At 33.5% G+C, this 20,032-nt stretch overlaps 1 pseudogene; it reads right to left on the bottom strand.

Annotated features, from left to right (window-relative positions):
• Positions 1–15,342: 15,342 nt before the first annotated feature.
• Positions 15,343–19,819, bottom strand: LOC149560969 (DNA replication licensing factor MCM3 homolog 1-like; annotated as a pseudogene).
• Positions 19,820–20,032: the final 213 nt, after the last annotated feature.

Here is a 20,032-nt window from a genome sequence, read left to right as displayed (position 1 = left end):
AATTGAATAATTAAAACGTTGTTCTCTTCTGATATGTATAAATAGAGTTATGTGTGTGTCAGATTATGCAAGTGTGATCCTTTAGATTGGGTGGCTGTCATAAAGCGAGTAACTTGTGGTGATAGAATTATTTTGCCAGATGTTCTCCAACACTAGTCTAGATCCTTATGGGAAAGTTTATGACAGTTATTTAATCAAGTGGTAATACTTAAAAATTTGTGGGTGGGGTTACATGTAAAAAGATAAGAACATTATGGTTTCACCTGACATAATGAATCTAACAGATTGGATGGTCGTAGATTCTTATGTAGACACTCATGTACTAATGGATCATTACCTTGTCATATTCTGTGCGAGTTTATTTTCTACATCTTTGTTTGTAAGAAATTATGTATTTTCTTTTAAAATGATTATGGAAAAAGAAAATAAAGAAGTTTTGAAAATTCCAGAATATCTATTATTTAGGTTACAAGTATATCATGCTGTTATGGATACTAACATGTAGGTATTGGAGGTTTCATCAGCTTAGTTTATGCGACTAAGCCCTGTTTTGTGTTATTGGTTGTGTTTTCTATGTTTTTAGGTTCAAAATGAGATTGGATTTTGGACTTAGAATATTAAACTGCATTTTTCATATTGTGGAAAGATTGTAGTTTTTATTTGTTAGTAATAAAACATCTATGGAACTGATATGGATCAGTTGTCAGTCAGATTGTATTTATGAACTTTGGAGAAATGTTTTATCAGAGTATATCATATACTCAGATGTAATTTTTTGGATTGTAATTATATTGTTATCTAAAGTTCACTCTTGTACCTAATTGTGAAAGTTTAATGTTTTGGATATTGAATGGTAAATTTTTAAAAAAAAGAATTGTATGACTTTATTTTTGGTTCTAGGATGGTTGTTACAAAGGACACTATCTTTGGTGAAGAAGTTCTCCAATCAAAAACAAATAAGATTCCTGAGGGATGTGTTGTGTTGGAGACTATCATTGATAATCATGATATGTGCAAGACAATTGAAAGTGAACATAATGCTAAGGACTTGGAAGAGATCAATCTTGGGACTAAAGAAGCACCTAAAAAGATACATATAGGAAAAATATTATCTCCTAAAATCAAATAGAGTTTGATTAATCTATTGAGAAAGTATAGACATATTTTTGCTTGGTCCTATGATAATCTAAAAGCATATAGAGAGGATCTTTTCTAGCATGAGGTTTTATTGAAGGAAGGAGATAAACCTTTCAGGAAAAAATAGAGACCCATTAACCCAACCTTGGCACCTAAGATGCAAGAGGAGATGGTAAAGCTAAGAGATCTAAGAATTATTAAACTAATCAAGCATTCTTCTTGGGTGTCAAATTTAGTTCCTGTGAAGAAGAAGAATGGTGATATCATAATGTGTGTTGATTTCATAAATTTGAACATATCATCATTGAAGGATAATTATATTTTACCAAACATGGAAGCTATGCTACAGAGACTTATTGGATCAAAGGTTATGTATATGATGGATGGCTTCTCTAGCTATAACTAGGTTTTTGTAAAGGAATTAGAGTGGTACAAGACAACATTTTACAAGACCTTGGGGGACTTATATCTATAGAAGAATTCCCTTTGGTCTAACCAATGTTGGTGCCACTTTTCAAAGAGCCATGGATGTGGGCTTTGTAGATATTATTGATAAATTCTTAGTGATATATCAGGATGACCTAACAACATATTCAAAAGATGAAAGGGACCACAGTATGAACCTTTAAAAGGTTTTCATCATAGCTCTTAAGTATGGTATTTCTTTAAATCCTAGGAAGTGTGCCTTTGTTGTTACTAATGGTAAATTATTAGGTCATTTGTTTGGGAAAGGAGTTAGAATAGACCCTAAGAAGGTTGAAGCCATAAAAAAAATTCAAAAGCCCAAAAATGTAAAGGGGATTTAGTCTTTCTTTGGGAAAATATTTTTCCTTAGAATATTTGTCACAAATTTCACTGAGATAAGAAGGCCCATATCTATAATGTTGAATAAAGGCTCTAAGATCATATGGGATGTAGAAAAAGCATATATTTTCAAAAGATAAAACAAGAGATCAGAGATGCTCCTATTTTGAGAGCCCGTAATTATTCAAAGCCCATGCATGTGTTCTTCTTTGCATCATTCCATACTATTGCAATAGTTTTGTTGCAAAATAATGAGGATGGGTATGAGAAATCCATAGCATTTTTATTAAGTCTTTGCAAGCTATAGGATTAAAATATGATATAAATGAGAAGCAGGCTTATGCATTGGTCAACGTGGTAAAGGAACTCAGGTACTTCTTGATGGGAGCCAAAGTAATTGCATTTGTTCCAAGTGCTATAGTAAAAGACGTATTCTCACAATAAGAAGTTTTAGGAAGAAGATGTAGATCAATCAACACAATCTAGTAGTTTAATATAGACATCCAAATCACTCAGCTAGTAAGAGGTCAAGGACTTTCCAATTTGATGGCAGAAGCAAACCTTGAAGCAAATTAGATAAATCAACTTGATGGTGATGGTACAGATGGACTATGTGACATGGATACCTATAATTGGTATCAAGATGTAATTTTTTCCTTGCAATACATGAAAGCTCAACTAGGCTTGAGTGATAATCATAGAAGAACTTTGAAGCTATAGGCTATCAAGCATGTCATTATGAGTGGGCAATTGTGGTGGAGAAGTGTTGAAGGTGTATTACTCAAATGTGTTGATAATGATCATCTAGTCACAATTCTAAATGAAATGCATAGTGGAGTGTGTAGTGGCCACTATATGGCTAAAATAACTTCTCATAAGGTAATCAGAGTAGGATTTTAGTGGCCCACTCTTTTTAATGATACATAAAAATTGGTGATAAGATGTAATGCTTGCCAAAGGTTTAGTAGAAAATTTTTTAAAAATTGGTAACATGCCTTTAAAATAATTAGAAGTTCAAGCACATTTCCAACAATGGGGATTGGATTTTATAGGAGAAATTTCAACTAAGTCTAGCACTAGTTATTCTTAGATATTAGTGGCAACAAATTATTTTACAAAATGGGTAGAGGTTATTCCTACTAGAAATGCCACTAGTAAAGCGGTGGACAATTTCCTATTGACTAATATTATAACCAAATTTGGATGCCTTGAAAATATTGTAACTGGTAATACCATGTGCTTTAGATCTGAAGAGTTTATGAAATTTTTTGATAAGTATGGTATTACTAGATCAACATCTTCCCCATATCATCCCCAAGGGAATGGACAAGTAGAATCTTGTAACAAGAATCTATTGAAGATCATCAAGAGAATACTAGATGAGAACAAAAGGGCATGGGATTCTAAGTTGTCATTGGTACTCTGGGCTGACATAGTAATAGTAAAGAAAGCTATAGGTTGTGCACCTTTTGATTTTTTCTATAGAATACATGTTAGATTGCCTCATAACAATTTTAGAGGTATGTATAAATTTTTTCAACATTATGGTGATGATATTATTGATGAGATGTAAATTAGAATGGATGACATCATGCAATTAGATGAGACAAAAAGAGATGTTTTTTTCCAAAAATGCAAAGTTGCCAGTCAAAGTTAAGCATTTTAATGAAAAGAAGGCAGCATCAAGAAAATTCAATCCTGAAGATATGGTGTTATTATAGAATGCCATCTTAAAAGAGAAGGGAAAACATGGTATGTTTGACCCCCTATGATAGGACCATATCTGATTCATGAGAATTGGGGAGAAGACTCCTATTTCATAAAAGAATTATTAGGAAACATTCTTGAATTGCCAGTTCATGGACAATTCTTGAAGAAATACTTTTGATGAAGGTATTTTATGTCCATGACTAGTAATTAGGTTTGTTTATCTTTCTAAATTCTTCTGAATATGTGTAGCCTCTATATATATATATATATCTGTGTGTGTGTGTGTGTGTGTGTGTGTGTGTGTGTGTGTGTGTGTGTGTGTGTATCCTTCTATAGTTTGGTTTTTCTTGTTGTTTTGTTCTTTTCCTCTACTTTGTAAGGTGTTTCTCTCAAAAGTTAACATAAGCTTTCATGTATGTGGTATTCTCTAACCAAAAATTTTGAATTCTTGCATTGATACAAGTTATCCATCATCCCTAGACAAAGCCATTGATGGCCTAATTTTTCACCCAACAATTTTTTTGTGAAATCTCTATGAAAATTAGGAAGAATTTGTGTTCAAAGTGTTTAGGGTTTCTGAAATGTGTTAATCCTCACAAAGACCCTAGGGAAAAAGTTATATTTTAATGTCTTGTCTGAAATTTGTTCAAAATTGACACACCAGTATCAAATAGGGATATATGAAAAATATTTCTTATACATTGATATCCCTAAGTCTTTTGATCTATTTTTGCATTATATTTCATGTTTGCAAAGGCTTTTAAGTTGTGATGTTGTGAAAAAATTTCAATCACAACATCACTCCTTTATGATCCCTAACCATTTTGAATGATGTAAGCATGTGAAATATTCAAGATAATAGTCATCATGGCATTGCAGATGATAATGCTAACTATCAAGTTAGGGTTGTGAAGAATTGATTCACTGAAGGTTGCATGATCATGGCTTGTTCATGGCTTGAAGTTTTTAAGTTGTGAAGAGGTGATAAGATGTTAATCACAAGGTTACAGGCAGTATCAATCTTAGGATATGTTAACTTAAAAAGAGGAGATGAAGAGTCATCCAATCAAATTTTGAACCATTACATGATTGCAAGTGGTCAGATTAACTCCAGTTTCTACATTGTGAAGGTGTGAAAGACAACAATAGTTAAGTTAAATGGTTGTCACTTCTTTGCAAGTGGTTAAAGGTAACTTGTAGTTAAGGTGGTGAAGCATCAAAATATTTTAATCATAGTTTCATAGGGTTAAGATATGAGTTAAGGATTCAAGTTTCAAGGTTGCGATGAAAGGAAACAGTTATCACAATGTAAGCTAGAAAGCATGGAGTATATTTTAAGTTGTGAAACTATGAAGAGCATCTAACAGTCAAATGAAATGGTCATTACACCATCGCAAAGGTTTGAATTGAAGTGAAAGTTAAGTTATGATTATGAAAAATGGTAATCAAGATAGTTAAGGTCTAAGAAATTATAGCATCTCAAAGTGAAAAAATGCTTTGATTGCACATTTGCAAAGATTGATTGTGAGTTAAAATCTTAATTTGTGAGCTTACTAGATGTATTGAGAATAGTTGAGTTAAAGGATTAGTGCTTCCTTACAAGGTTTTAGTTGTAGTTAAGGTCTCTGGCTATGAAGTTGTGAAGTAAAGTGGCAGTCAATCAAAACATTAATCACAATGTCACTAGATTAAGAAAAGCTTTATATCTGTTAGTTGCAAAGAGGTGATACAATTGATATCTAAGGCATCGTAGAATCACAAGTGAAAGAAAAGCTAGTTTTTGAACTATCACAAAGATACAAAATGGTAAATTTAACGGTAGCACTCATTCGCAACAGTTAGTTAAGAAAAATAGTGATCAATTATGAAGGTGTGAAAGCTAACCGCAGAAGTCAAATTCCATGTTATCGCAACATCAATTGAAGTTAATTTTAACCCATGATTAAAGTGGGGAAGTAGCAAAATTTTACATTTGCATCTTTGTAGTGTTAATAGGAAAGTTAATGTTAAGAATTTTGAAGGAGTTGTCTTTTCAATAAAAGCATATAAGGTTAAATAGTTATCACTCCATCAAAAAGTAGTTAGATAAGCTCTAAGGCCCAAGTTGCAAAGCTATGAAAGGTAGTAGAAATAGTCAAGTTCAATTTTTTTGCATCCTCACATGTGGTCAAGAGTAACTCAAGGTTATGATTGCAAAGCATGTAATCACGGCTGCATAGGTTTAAGTGTTGAGTTAAAGTTTCAAGTTGCAATGTTGCAATAAAAGGAAATAGTTAACCTCAGATGGTCGTCACAAAGTTGTAGGAGTTTTAATTACAATGAAATCTTAAGCTACAAAGCCACACAAAAGCTAAAGATGACCTATTTCACATGGTCATAAGTATGAAGATGATATTGCATTCAGTATTCCAATCTTATGATAAGTTGTTAATTCTAAGGTTGTAGGAAGCTTAAGGGGGCTTTTTGATGACACAAAACATTTTTTATCATAAAGAAACTTGAAAGGGTTCGTCTCCAATATGATGAAGTTTTGATTGTAGGATTGTAAAGGCTAAATTTCTTTGTTAAGAGGATAATAAGGGTTTGAATTTATCAGTGTATTATGTTCTCAACCAATGAGACTCTAGTTAGGTATAGATGCAAGGTTGAATAATTATGTCAATGCTCCATTAAGATGGCATAAAACATTGGTTTTAAGGCTCATATATTAGAGGTCAAAGTTACATCCTTGAAGGATCAACTAGATGATGTAGAGCTGGATTAAGAGAAAAAAAAGTGCATAGGTCAGTGCTAAACAACCAAGTGGGATGAGCATTGATGCTCAATCTGCATAGTAAGGTGGTAAGGTATGGGCAGTTGTCCCAAAAAGCATGATGGGACATAGAGTAGAGAATCTGAAGAAAATCTCTCATAAATGGTTATATTAAACTCTTGGAATAAATTGAAGAGATTAAGGCTATGCCAATAGGAAGTAGTTGAATATCTACACAATCAAGGCAGTAGAAGACAAACAGAATTAAATGGAAGACTCCTGCAATAAGTGTTGCCATTCAATTTTGCAACAACTTTCCTAGTGTTGTCTTAATACAAAGAATGTTTTAAATGTAACATTATATAAATATCTTTATATTTAATTTTCCAGTAAAATTTTGGCACATGTCCTCCCATATGAAGTGTGTTGTAATTCTTCTCTATAAAATGATTTCAAAGATGTGGAGTTAGGGTCCTAAGTCTATAGAATTTTAGTGCTTATGCTATTTGTAGTCGATCCAGTTTTTTTGTCAATTGTATGATGTATTCAATTTTTTCCAATCTAGGAATATAGTGAAATCTTGAATGATAAGTTTTTTTATGTCTTGAGTTATATTTTGAGCTTCATACTAGTACTTTATTTTTTCAAAGAAGATTAAGACAAAGGAAATTTTTGCATATCTATTTCTTTGATTTTTGTCTCCAGTTTCACATATATATAATTCTAGGATTGAGATGAACTAAGTTCTTTAACTTTAATGCAACTTGGATGGGTTGTATGTTTTTTCATTGATTTCTTTTAATTCAAAGATTTAAGTAAATTCTTTCATGAATTGGTAGGGTTTGTAGGTATATGGAAGGGATATCATAAGACTAAAATTTAGGGTTAACTACTGATAAATTTAATTAAAAGTCAATTAAATAGGTCTAGGGTTACTGGTTTGACTCTATATAGCAGTGGATAAGGCATTGATCAATTAATTAAGATGCAAATTGATATGGTCATGTGGTTTCACAATACACATATTAATCAAAATCAATTTTCCATTTCTATAATGAAGAACTAAATTGCTAGTCATTACTTACTTGTAATAGCTTTCCTTTTTAGTTATAGCTAGCTACTATAATCAAGGGGTTAATTACAAATCCAAGAAGAATATTGACCATTTTTTCTACTATAGGGGATAGCTATGAAAGAACAATGTTACTAATCAAATATTTGAAGAAGAAAGTCATAAAGTAAACCCATCTAAATCCCTAAGGTGCACCTACCTTGGTCCTGTAGAGCCTAAAGTGTAGATAGTCTTTGTACTCTATTAAGGTTGGTCTAGATCTGAGATTAGTCCTACTGAACATGGGATATAGCTAGTCTTTAGGCTTGTTTTATCCTCTGCATCCTACTATTGGGTTTAGAACAACCTGTTTATTATAAAATACCAATACATAATTGAGAGCTTGATAAGATCTAGAAATAAACTAAAGTATGTACATGATTCAGTGTAAAAAGTCATGGATAAGATATTTGAACATCTAAAGGTGTTGCATACTTAATTGTATGTCACCAATAATGGTCAATTGGCTGACATTGAGTGAATCAAAGCTAAATTTCTAGCATTTTTAAAAGAAGCCACCAATCCATCAAGCTTCTAAATGTCAAAGATCTAGGAGCTTTTAGTGGCAGATTCCATTCTAAGGTGTGCATCAAAGAAGTTCCAATCAAAGATCACCATAATTGAAGAGTTTATAGAGATGCATGATTACTAGATGATTTGAGTTGATAACATTATCATCCTAGGGCTCAACAAACTAAATAGTATAGCTAACACAATGAGAGCATAGAGAGCTAAAGCTATGACCCCAAAGAAAAATTGATGCTCTAACACTCTCTTTGACAAGTGTCACCTCTTCCCTTTCTCAAATTCTAATATTGTAGTCATTTTTAGATTCTTCTTGTAGGCTAAAGGTTTTTTAACTGATGATCCTCTAGTCAATCCTATAATTAGAATGATTCAGAGATACTTTACGAAATAATTATTAATGTAACTAGTTATTCCCATGATGGCCTATAAATGTAACTTTTTGAGAAGTTAATAGGATCGGCAGTTTTTTTGTGGACAAAATCTTGTAGCTAAGACTATTGAGTGAGAGTCTATGTCTACACCTCAAATTTTTTGTTCATTTAATTTATGTATGGTACTTGGGATAAAATTTGTTGTTAATGAAAATTAAGAAATTAAAAATAAACTTGGTTTTGTTTCTTTTATTTCAGTGGGTTGTAAGGTTTACTTTCTTTCTTATAGTATTATCTTATTCCCATTTTCTGTACATGTTAGCTCATTTTTATTTTATTGTTGTATGAGAAGTCCAAATTTTGGTTAATGAAAGCCACTAAGTAGGAAGCAATCTAGGCATTGTCAAATCTTAGCCACTTGGACAATCTGGGTATTGTCAAGTTAATCATATTTTCCTATCTCATGTAGTATGCATTAGTAGATAGTCTAGCATTTTGATATCTTGCATTCAAAAGATAGATTAAATTAAATTTACGTGTTAGATGAATTTAAAATTGACTCATATGCTTTCATATATGTGGATATTTTGAGTCAAAATCCAAAATTGGCCTAGATTGCTTGAAGTGTTGGACAATCTAGATATACCTCTCCTGCTCTCTAGTTAAGAGCATACCCCAAAAGTAGTTGATCTACTAAAAACATATTCATTGCAAATATTTGCACCATAAGGGAGTTGTACCTTTCAATTCAGGGGTCTTTGATAGATTACTACATTGACCCATTCTATCGTTAACAATTTTTCTTCCCCTACTCTGAGCATATTAGATGGCGAGGTACCAACCAAAATCCAATGAAGACAAACTATTAACCAATAGTTTTTGGAGGCTCTACTGGGGAATAAAACTAGAATCTCTAAATCAAATCTTTCTCAGTATCCAAAGATAAGATCATGTGCATGTTTCTTACTATCTAAGTTCTCTTTAGTAAGTCTTTATGTGGCTTTACTAAAGTAACTTCTAATTCCATCCTTGTTGGCACTCACATTCATTAAGTCATGCCTATTAACCCATGAGGAAAAATGGTGTTGCCTCATGAATATTAAAGCCCAATAATTCATCCCAACCTTGGCTTCCAAGATGAACAAGAAGATATTATAAATTAGTTGCATACACTCACCTAGAGAAATAGAAAATTCCTTGATGAGTATAGAAGAGTCAACTTTGCATTAGAAAGAGAAGAAGCCAGTCTTGAGTATTGGGAAGGAGTGTTGCAACAAAGAAGATTGAGACAAGAACACCCATTGTGATTAGAATTAGTTCACCTTGGAACCCTAGTATACTAGGAGTGTTCATGGTTAAGGGAAAATTGATCCAATATTTGAATAGCTAAAAAAAGTTGATTTTCCAATATTAAAAGATCCTCTAACAAGAGGGAGGGCTTGCTCAAGGGACTCGATGTTTCAAGGTATCTGTGGAGCTCTTTTTTTGCCACCCCATCCTATTTCTCAAAGACATGGTCATTCCTCCTCCCCTCCTATCTTTCACACTCAAATTACATAATTGTGTAAAAATCTCACCTTACACAAAGTTGTAGCCCCAACTATTGTCACCTTCTAGCTAGTACCAGTTATTCTTCCCACATTAATGGTCATAACCTAAGGTAATGCTATTGGCCCCATATAACTTGTTGCTAACAATGACTTACCAAGAGCTTCCTAAAATAACTTCCCCAAATTCAATGGTGATGGGAAAGTCTATGTAGATGAACATATCACTACCTTCTTTGCATCCTATAGTATTATTTTCCCTCAACACAAAGATGTAGTTGTATGAATGTTCATAGAGACTCTAGTTGAAAATGTAGCTGATTGGTTGCAACACCTCCCTATGGGATGCATAGAAACCTAGCATAACATGTCTACTTGATTTGAGGCATGTTATAAAAGCACAAAAGATGAACATACTTTACTATCCTAGCTTTCAAATAAAGAAGGAACCTAGTGTTCCCATGAGAGACTTTATTGTGAGGTTCAACAAGTTGGTCAACTGAATCTATGTTACAAGAAGGCCAACTATGGATAATTAGAAGATTTTCTTCATCATTTTTATGCCTCTAGATATTAGCTTCTAGATTAGAAGAGTGCATGTGGCTAATCTCTAGGCTACTCAGACATTGGCAATAGAATTAGAAGATGATTTCATAGTAGCTAGAAAATGGAAGAGAGAACTGCAAAGTGGGACTTCCATTAGCACCACTACTGGTACAACCAACAACATAGAAGAAATGCTCAAAAAGTTATCAAATGAGATTATTTCCATGAAAAGGAAAATGGGTAAGATAATTACTTCATTGTAGCAACCTTACCAAGATGTTCCTAGAAGGCAACATGAAGGAAAAGCCTTGCAATTACCACCTACTCAACAAAAGATTTCCATTAAGGAAGCTCCTAAGAAGCAAAGTATGTGCATATTTCACTTAAGAGAAGATTATGATAATGATTTTTTTCTAGAAATGAACAATACAAGCAACTTAATGGAAGTAATGATTTAATAGTGGAATACCCTGAAAGTGAAGATGATTCTGCTCCCCTTGATGACTCTAGAAAATTTTACTTGGAGTACAAATCAGATTCAAAGATATGAGGTAACTATTTTTCCACCTTGGATGGAGTAAAAATGACTATAGCAACAAGAAGCCAAAGGATTAAAAGTCTAACAAGCTCAACTTCTATTTGGAATAATGCTCATGCTTCTTCACTAGCCATGGTCAACACATCCACCCCCTCTATTTCAAGAAGAGAACAATCAATAGCAGAGTCAAATGGTAAGTCTCACCCCTCATTTTATATTATCCAATACTTAAAGGATGCTTGTATTCAAGTTTCTCCCCTAGAGTATTTGAAATCTCATCCTACTTAACTAAAAAAATTAGTAGATTATTGCAAAGGAGAAAATAGTAGTAAAATTCATCCTAATGTCAACACTACCATTAGCAATAATCAACCTTATACCTCCTTATTTCCATGTTGATGAAGAACGTAATCCATTATGTTGGTGTTTGAAACTACTAAGCAACAAAATTCTCAATACCAAAATGATAATGCTCAAATAATCTAAAGACTAGCCACTTCCTGTAATCAATTACACAAGTAGATCATCTAGACCCAACTTCAACGAAACCAAGGATGGTTTCCTACTCTTCAAGCTCTGCTAAACCAAGATGGGTATACCTAGGGATGATTCAAATGCAAACTAATGTATCACAACAAGCTTAGTTTCATTTTTATTTTCATCTCCTATCCTCATGCACATGCATAGTTTACCAATTTCTTTAATGCTTTCAAATCCCTATGCATCCCCTATAACTAGATCTAGTCCTAATTCTCCTAGAGTTTACAAGTGTTTCTAGGAATAGTAGCTACCTATGACTCAAAAAATTAAATGTAAATGAGTGGTGACCAGCATTACAACCTTGAACAAAATGGTATATGAATGATTTTGAATTTATAATAGTTTTAATATGTAGAGGCAAAATTTATTCTAAGTGATCTCTGAATTATAAGACTAGTGCCTTATCCATTGGGCACAAAGAATCACTTATTAGCAAGAGACCTTGTTCAATTAACTTTTAATTGAATCTGTCACCTATAATCACCTATTTCCATTCTTACATGATATCCTCTTCATAAAATCATGAATTCTACTGATTTATTGAAGTATTTACATAATTCATTGAATTAAAAGCAACAATATAACCAATGTACACCCATCTAGAATGCGTTCAATCAAGTGAACATTATCCAAATCATCTCAAAATTGATAAGCTCATGAAATGGAGACAAAAAATGGTGACACAGATTTGGTGTAAATATCCCTTTGTATTATCCTTTTTGCTGACTAATACAATAACCAATAGGAATTCAATCAAGAACCCAAAATATCATACTGGTTTTGCATTTCTATTTGTCATTAGAAAAGTACATTACTCAAAATAAACTCAAAATAACTACATATGACACTAGTACATTTGGGCTCATTTTTCGACCTTTATTGGTCAAAATTTTGACCCAATTTTCAACCAAACTTTGACAAATTTGACCAACACATTGGTCAAAAAAAATTTGGTCAAAATTTTGACCAGTAAGTTGGTCAAAAACTTTTGACATTGCCAGCACATTTTCTACCAAGCATTGGTCAAAATTTTGACCAATGCTTGGTAGAAAACTACAAGGCATTAGTTGAAATTTTGACCAATGCCTGGTAGAAAACTATAGGGTGTTGGTCAAAATTTCAACCAATGCTTGGTAGAAAACTACTGGGCATTGGTCAAAATTTTGACCAATGGTTGGTAGAAAATTGTTTGGTATTGGTCGAAAATTTGACCAATGCTTGGTAGAAAACTACTGGGCATTTGTCAAAATTTTGACCAATGGTTGGTAGAAAACTATTTGGAATTGGTTGAAAATTTGACCAATGCTTGGTAGAAAACTGCTGGGCATTGGTCAAAATTTTGACCAATGCTTGGTAGAAAATTGTTAAGCATTGGTCAAAATTTTGACCAATGCTTGGTCAAAAAAAATTTGAGGCTCATAGTTATTGAGGTCCACTTCAGCAATGGGCCTTCCTGTGAAACTGTCATCTAAAACCTTTCTAATGAGATAAAGTGTTATGAGCTCTTCATCAGTGGGATGGAACGTGAATCCAGGAGGTAGTTGTGCATCACCCATATCATGAACCATGATATGGGTGATGCACAACTACCTCCTGGATTCATGTTCCATCCCACTGATGAAGAGCTCATAACACTTTATCTCATTAGAAAGGTTTTAGACGACAGTTTCACAGGAAGGGCCATTGCTGATGTGGACCTCAACAACTATGAGGCTCAAGGAGGGTTCAATTCCCTCTTTTATTATTCACTATGCATATAATCCCATACACTCATTTGATCTCAAATGATGATATGTACTGAATTTTGAGTGTCTGTGCTGAGTGCTCTAGAACCATCCATTTCATGCCTTCATCTGTACACAATGTCTTTCTAGTTTCTTTCTACTCACATGCCCATTTCATTTCATATGATCATCTGAAAATTGTGGCACTCTAAACTCTCAAATGTTTCCTCTTGATTGATCATCTCATAACTGCTGAATGAGAGCTTTGGGATAAGCTATAGACATCCATCAAAAGTTTGGCTAGATTTCGATCTAGGATATAGTACTAGAAGCTATATTTCATGCTAATCAAAAAATATTCTTGGCCATGGCCTGGGGTAATATGAACTAGCCAAATGAATGCCACATTCATGTTTGATGGAGAAACCCTTCCTGAGAAAGGGGAGAGATTTTTTGTTGACTAGTCACTTGCTGTTCTCCTAAAGCTACATGCTAGAATTAGAAAAAAATAGACTCATCTTTGTAGTTGAATCTACTTCCAGTTATAACAAGCAAGCTTCTATCAGATAACAGAAGCCAAGAATTGGGGACTTCAAGGCAACCATTTTGGGACTATTAGGAATATATGGATATGAGTGGACAATTTTGGTATTGAACTGAAATTTTTTCCTCAAAATTTTCTTTATATCATTTTTGCACTATATTGCAATGGTCTAACCAGTAGGCAGCATTAGAGAATGATAATTTGGCTTGTACTAATTAATAATGGTAGTGATAGAAGTAAAAACATGTCAGGTACAAGTCATAAGACTTTTTATGAGTTCCATATGATGGATGGTTGGTCAAAATACACACAATTCTCTTCTTTAAATAGTTAGAATGGGGTTTAAAAAAGAATAAATTTAAGAAGAATTTATTAACTACAAACTAGTGCATGCATCAAAATGACAAACTTTCTGATAATGAAATCTGATTTTCCAGCTTTGACATGTCAACTCACCAAGTCGGCGTGGCCACATGTCCCACCAAGTCCCCAAGTCCCCTCACCAAGCCAACAATTCAAGTGTGCTCACCAATTCAACTCTTTAAGTTTGTTCACCAAGCCCATCCCCTAGGTCAACTCTCCAAGTCATCTCACCAAGTCACTCCCACCCAGTCACCTCAATGAGTTGACTCTTTCAGTTAGCTCACCAAGTCATGTCACCAAGTCAACTATTTGAGTACGCTCACAAAGTTGACTCTTTATTATCAAATGAGATTTCAACTTGATGTAATTTAATGACATTAAATATGCTCTATCACAAATCATGCAACACAAGAAGCAATTTGAATTTCACAAAACCTTACAACAATTAGGAAGGACCTAAAATCAATTAAAATAATTATTCATATGCTTGCAATAATTAATCTCAAAAGAGCATTCAAATGCTAACGAAAACTATTCAAAGTGTTATATAACAAGAATGGCATATTGAGCATAATAGTAAATTTAACAGTTGGGAAGTGACATAATATAAATGTACCTCTTCAAATATGGGCATTTTGGTAATTCTTTATGTCTTTTTAGATAAATATGTAATCATGTTTAGCAAACAAAAACCAAAAACTAGTAACGTACATTGCAAAAACCAAAAATTTCCCAATGCGACGGGAATAAAAGGATCACTAATTTTAGTATCCCAATGTTTTTAAGTTCCATTCCATTATAAGTGAGTTATTTTTGCATAGTAAACAACTTTTCCCTACCTCAGAGAATCGTTTCAATATTATGATACATGTAAAAACTATATCCATTGTGACACATATTTGAGGAAAATGAGAATAATTTAAGATACAAGATAGATAAATAGTCATTACCCAAACTCTATATTAAATTGATTCTATACCAAAAACCATGCTATTAATTCACTCCCTAATATGTCCAGTTGTTGTACCCAACAAAGGAGCTAGCTATTAGCGCATCACAAATTGCAGTTTCCCAATCATGTGTAAAAAGAATGAGATGATTAGAGGTATGAGAATAGGATACTACCATCACAATGCAATTTTAATAGGTGTTGTGAGACATGAAATGAAGATATCAGCTAGAAATTCAACACTTTGAGGAAGAATCTCATCTGCTCCACAAGCCACAAGTAATATACAATCCTTCATTGTCACTGTAGAAGAAATACCAGAACCCAAGTATTGATGCTACACATCAACCAAAGACATTGTCAAGAAATATATTATATATACTCAAACAAAAAATTAACGTATAAAGGGGCATATGTATCTATTTGGATTAATACTCAAACAAATAATTAACAAACAAAGCTTCTTTACCTCTTCAACAGTAGGATCAAGCTGTAGCCTATATTGAGCCTACATACAGAAAGATAGTATTTACATCACTGGTTCTAATATGCATATTTTACATCACTATTGAGGCCTATTCAGATCTCTAAGAGGCACCATGTGTACCTTGTACATATGTCACTTGAGGTTGATGCTTTGCAAGAATGTTAGCTGCACATTAAAAAAGAAAAATAATTATTCAATTGATAGGCTTAACCATCACGAAACTACATAAAATTGCTCATTACTACAAAATTGCAAATGATTTGGGTGTGCATCACAGTGTGAAATAAGCAACAGTGAAACCCATTTGAAAGACAAGTTTATTTCCCAAGCAACTCAAATATTGATGATGCCAACTAAAGAAAGAAATTATACCAATGTCTAGCAAAAATAACTAGAAATAGATTAAAAGTAGTAGAATGTATAGCAGGTACAATAGCAAGGGAATGAATAAAAATAGCTATATTCATGGGGAAAAGAGAACAAAAAAAAAAGTGGGCTTAATTGAAGCATGGGGTGAACCTGAGAAGATTAATTGCTAAGCCAGTACAATGATAAATAGAAAGGTAAGGGAAGAGCATGTATGTATAATAGTAGTGTTGTGAACTTTTCATATATTTCCCCATTACAAATGGGGACCCCATCGCTTGCTTATTGGTCTGTCATTTTAGGCTTAATTGTGGTAGTTGCTTTGGCCTTTATTGGCCTCTAGGTCCTCTCCTTAGGAAGTGAGTGAGTCATTAACCCACATTCTAAGATTCATCAAGGATTGGAAGAAAATGGTAGAAAGTATCAAGCAAATCATGAAGGAAGTTGTTAACAAGTTGCCCACAAAGTGTCGTGGAGACACTGACAAGAGAGTCATCAAGGTGGGTCATGGAAATGTAGAAATCGTGAACCAAGTCAAACTAAAAGCATGAGTAGCAGTGGAAATTCCTTCATTTTGTAAGTCAAGTGGGATAGAAAGATGCAAATGTTAATGACAAAAGTGTTTAAGAATCTTATAAAGAACAAGGGAATGCTTAAGGATTCTTGCACATTCAATTGAAAAAATAAGTTAAGTTCAAGACAAATGAATGTCTTAGGCAAAAACCTTCCACATTTCTAGCTCATTTCTTGAAATTTGATCAAGCTAAGAAGCATTTCCAACTCCTCTTCTAAATTCCAACCTCCTTGAGAGCCCACTTCCAGCTCCTTGTCCAATTTCTAACCTTAGTATTGCATTTTGAGCTTGTGTATGAAATTCTAGTCTTTCTCCTCAACCATTTCCAGCTCCATCACTAGAATCCACCTAAGGAATAAGAGGAAAATTTAAAGTATAGAGATTTGAAGTTAAAACAACAAATTTTGAGTTTATAGTTCAAGTTTTAAAAATGGAAACATGAAACTTTCATGTTTCAACAAAGAGGTGAAGATTTTATAGGCAGAATGTGGAAGGTTTATCTAAAGTTGTTTGCTCATTTCTAGCTCTAAGCTGAAATCAACCTCTGTGAGGAGCATTTCTAGCTCTCTTGTAGAATTTGAACCTTGAGGGAAGCATTATATTTTAAGATAAAGTAATGAAGTCAAGTTGAACTCCAATTCAAGATGAAGGCAGCATTGAGAGTGATCTGAGGTGACAATGGTTGTTACTATATGTTGCTCCATAACCTCATGTATAGACACACGGTCTTGATCACTCATCTTATCAAATTCATCAATGCAAACATCACAATTTGCTAAAACCATTGCTCCAGCTTCCAGCCTACGTTCCCCTGAATTAATTTAAACTAATTAGCCAAGAACAAACAAATATTTTTACAAAATCATCTAGTCTTTGACCAATGAAATAATGTCAAATTGGTCATCATCAAAGCATATGGCCATGACAAACTAGGTCTCTTAACAGCAACAAACGTATAGATAATAGTCAAGCACATACATAAAATCAAAATCTCTAAAAACTAATTACCTATCTCTTGGTCAGAGGTGACAGCGACTGTCAAACCAACACTAGAAGACCCTCATCCTGTAGTTGATATTGCCAGGGGAGCAATATTCATGATGGCTCTCAAGAGTTGGGATTTGGCAACAGAAGGATCACCAACCGTCACCATTTTTATATCCGTGCAACAAAATTGACAGAGTTGCATAAGCTCAACAACCATTAGAAAGAGAAGTATATGGAAAATATGAAATTAAGGGTTTTACCCTCTCAAATGAGTTCCATTCTTCAGATTCTTCTCAACACCCCCTAGTGGCTGCAATACAACAACTTTCTTTATCCAAGTATGCCCATAGATTGAAGGTGCAAGTGATTCTTCTAGTAGACTAAATGTATCCTACTTATTTCCTATTTTCTTGATGGTTTTTATGTCATCACCTGTAAAAATAGGGGTATTTATCTCTTTATTGAGCTTAAACACATTATTGGCAACAATAACAGTCCTACATTGAATGGAATGCTAAATATGTCAAACATGCCTAAATTGGAAAAAGGTTCCAAACCAAAAAGGGGCTACCATGAATGAATTGTGCCACTTATGATTGATTATTCAAAAGTCAAGGTACCTAAAGACACCATTGCCACTACCTTTGCTTTTGCCAGGAATTGCCTTGTAAATTCCCACCACTGTTATATGATCTCCAGGCTTGCAAGTGTCAACAGGTCATCCTCTACAATAATATCTATTGATCTAGGTATGTAACCAGGAGTAGAGTTCTAAGGTACTTCTTGTATGGATATTGATTGATGGTCTCTATACTTACACAAACCAAACTCAGTGACTAAGAGATTCCCTTGATCATCTTGTCATAACATTGGAAAATTAACTTGTATTAATCCCTTAAAATTGTATGCAATCAATAGCTGCTACAGAAAATATTACCTTGTGAAAAAACACTAGAAATATTATGGCAAAAATGTATGGAATACTTTCTCGTGTAGGATAAACAGAACTTGTGGGTAGGCCAGTTGTTGATGTTATATCTCGATATTCATGAGCTTGAAATTCTCTACTGATAGGGCAATAATGGAGACTTTTAACAAACTTTGAGCTTACTAAAGAACCTATTGGTCATAAATAGGCAACTTCTATCACATAAATGCCCCGAAAGAAGTGATCTTAGTCACAAAATTAAATAGGTAAAAAACCTACAATCCTACAACAAGAACTCAGCTAAAAAGTTTGCCTTGACAATTGAACCAAATGAGAACATATCAAAAATCTAGTGATGTTGTTATGTTAAGAAAGTAGTTAATCATACATTGTAGAATCCCTGGGGTGAGGTAAAACAATTTAAGACACCAAATCATGTGCAAGGAAATTATCACACAACCTAACAGTAATCAGAAGTTTTCTTCATCTAGTCACAAATTCAACAACATAAAATAGACAAAATAAAAAGATGGAATGCAATGTTTTAAACATCCTTCTCATACCCTAGTATCTAGAACTGCAATCTTTTAACACAATTATAAGTGAACTCTATTTTTTGTTTTAACACCTTTTTTTACTATTCACTCAAAAGTATAATTTCTTTACATAACAATGTATATAGTCATAACCAACAGATAAGGATAATAAAGGGCATCTGATGTTCATCAATCTATCAAGCATTTTCAAACTAATTTAAATAGGGGGATCATGCCTTTGGCAATATATACATACATTTAGTGACAATACCCTCAATGCCAACCATGGTGCGAAGAAATGGAGAAAAGAGCTCCTAAGGTGTAAGCTTGTGAAAGCCAAAATGACCTTCAAAACTAACTTGAATTTTTTGGTCTTCCTATAGATACTTGGGATCCACATTTCTTGTAACCTCCCCTAGTGCATCAAATAAGGGCTTAATGTACTCATTGGGACTCCTTATCACCCTGCGAGCTAAATCATGGCTGAAATTCCTTAGATCAGCCATGTCTATAAGCAGGCGATGGAAACCTTGACTGATCATGCCTCTAATCTTGTCCATGTACACACCTTGCCCCACCTGTAAAATGTTGCCACAAACATGTTAAAAGGCTATGTCATGCATTAATGGCTTCTACCATAGTACATTTGACTGGTAAATCTTTTAAAAGGTTGATGAGATGAAATGAGAGGAGAGCAAAGAATAAATTTACATCTTGGTCTAGAAATTCCATTAAAGTTCACTTCTGTACCAAACTAGCTTCCTCATTGATATCCATCACTGGCAATGTAGCTTCCTACAATGGGAAAATGAGGTGCTACAAACTATCGATCAAAACCTCACTTACAAACACCAAAATAGTATTGAACTGAAACAATATATAGCCATCATAAGTTGTATAGAGTAAGTAGAGCTAGCCATCATAATTTGAAGAATTTAATATATATGATTAATGTTGAAAAAAGTGTATAAATAAAAGAGAGAGAATTGA

The sequence above is a fragment of the Cupressus sempervirens genome, chromosome 4, assembly GCF_028749045.1.
Source record: "Cupressus sempervirens isolate cs-2001-9-10 chromosome 4, ASM2874904v1, whole genome shotgun sequence".
NCBI lineage: Eukaryota > Viridiplantae > Streptophyta > Pinopsida > Cupressales > Cupressaceae > Cupressus > Cupressus sempervirens.
This window is presented reverse-complemented; position numbering and strand designations above follow the sequence as displayed.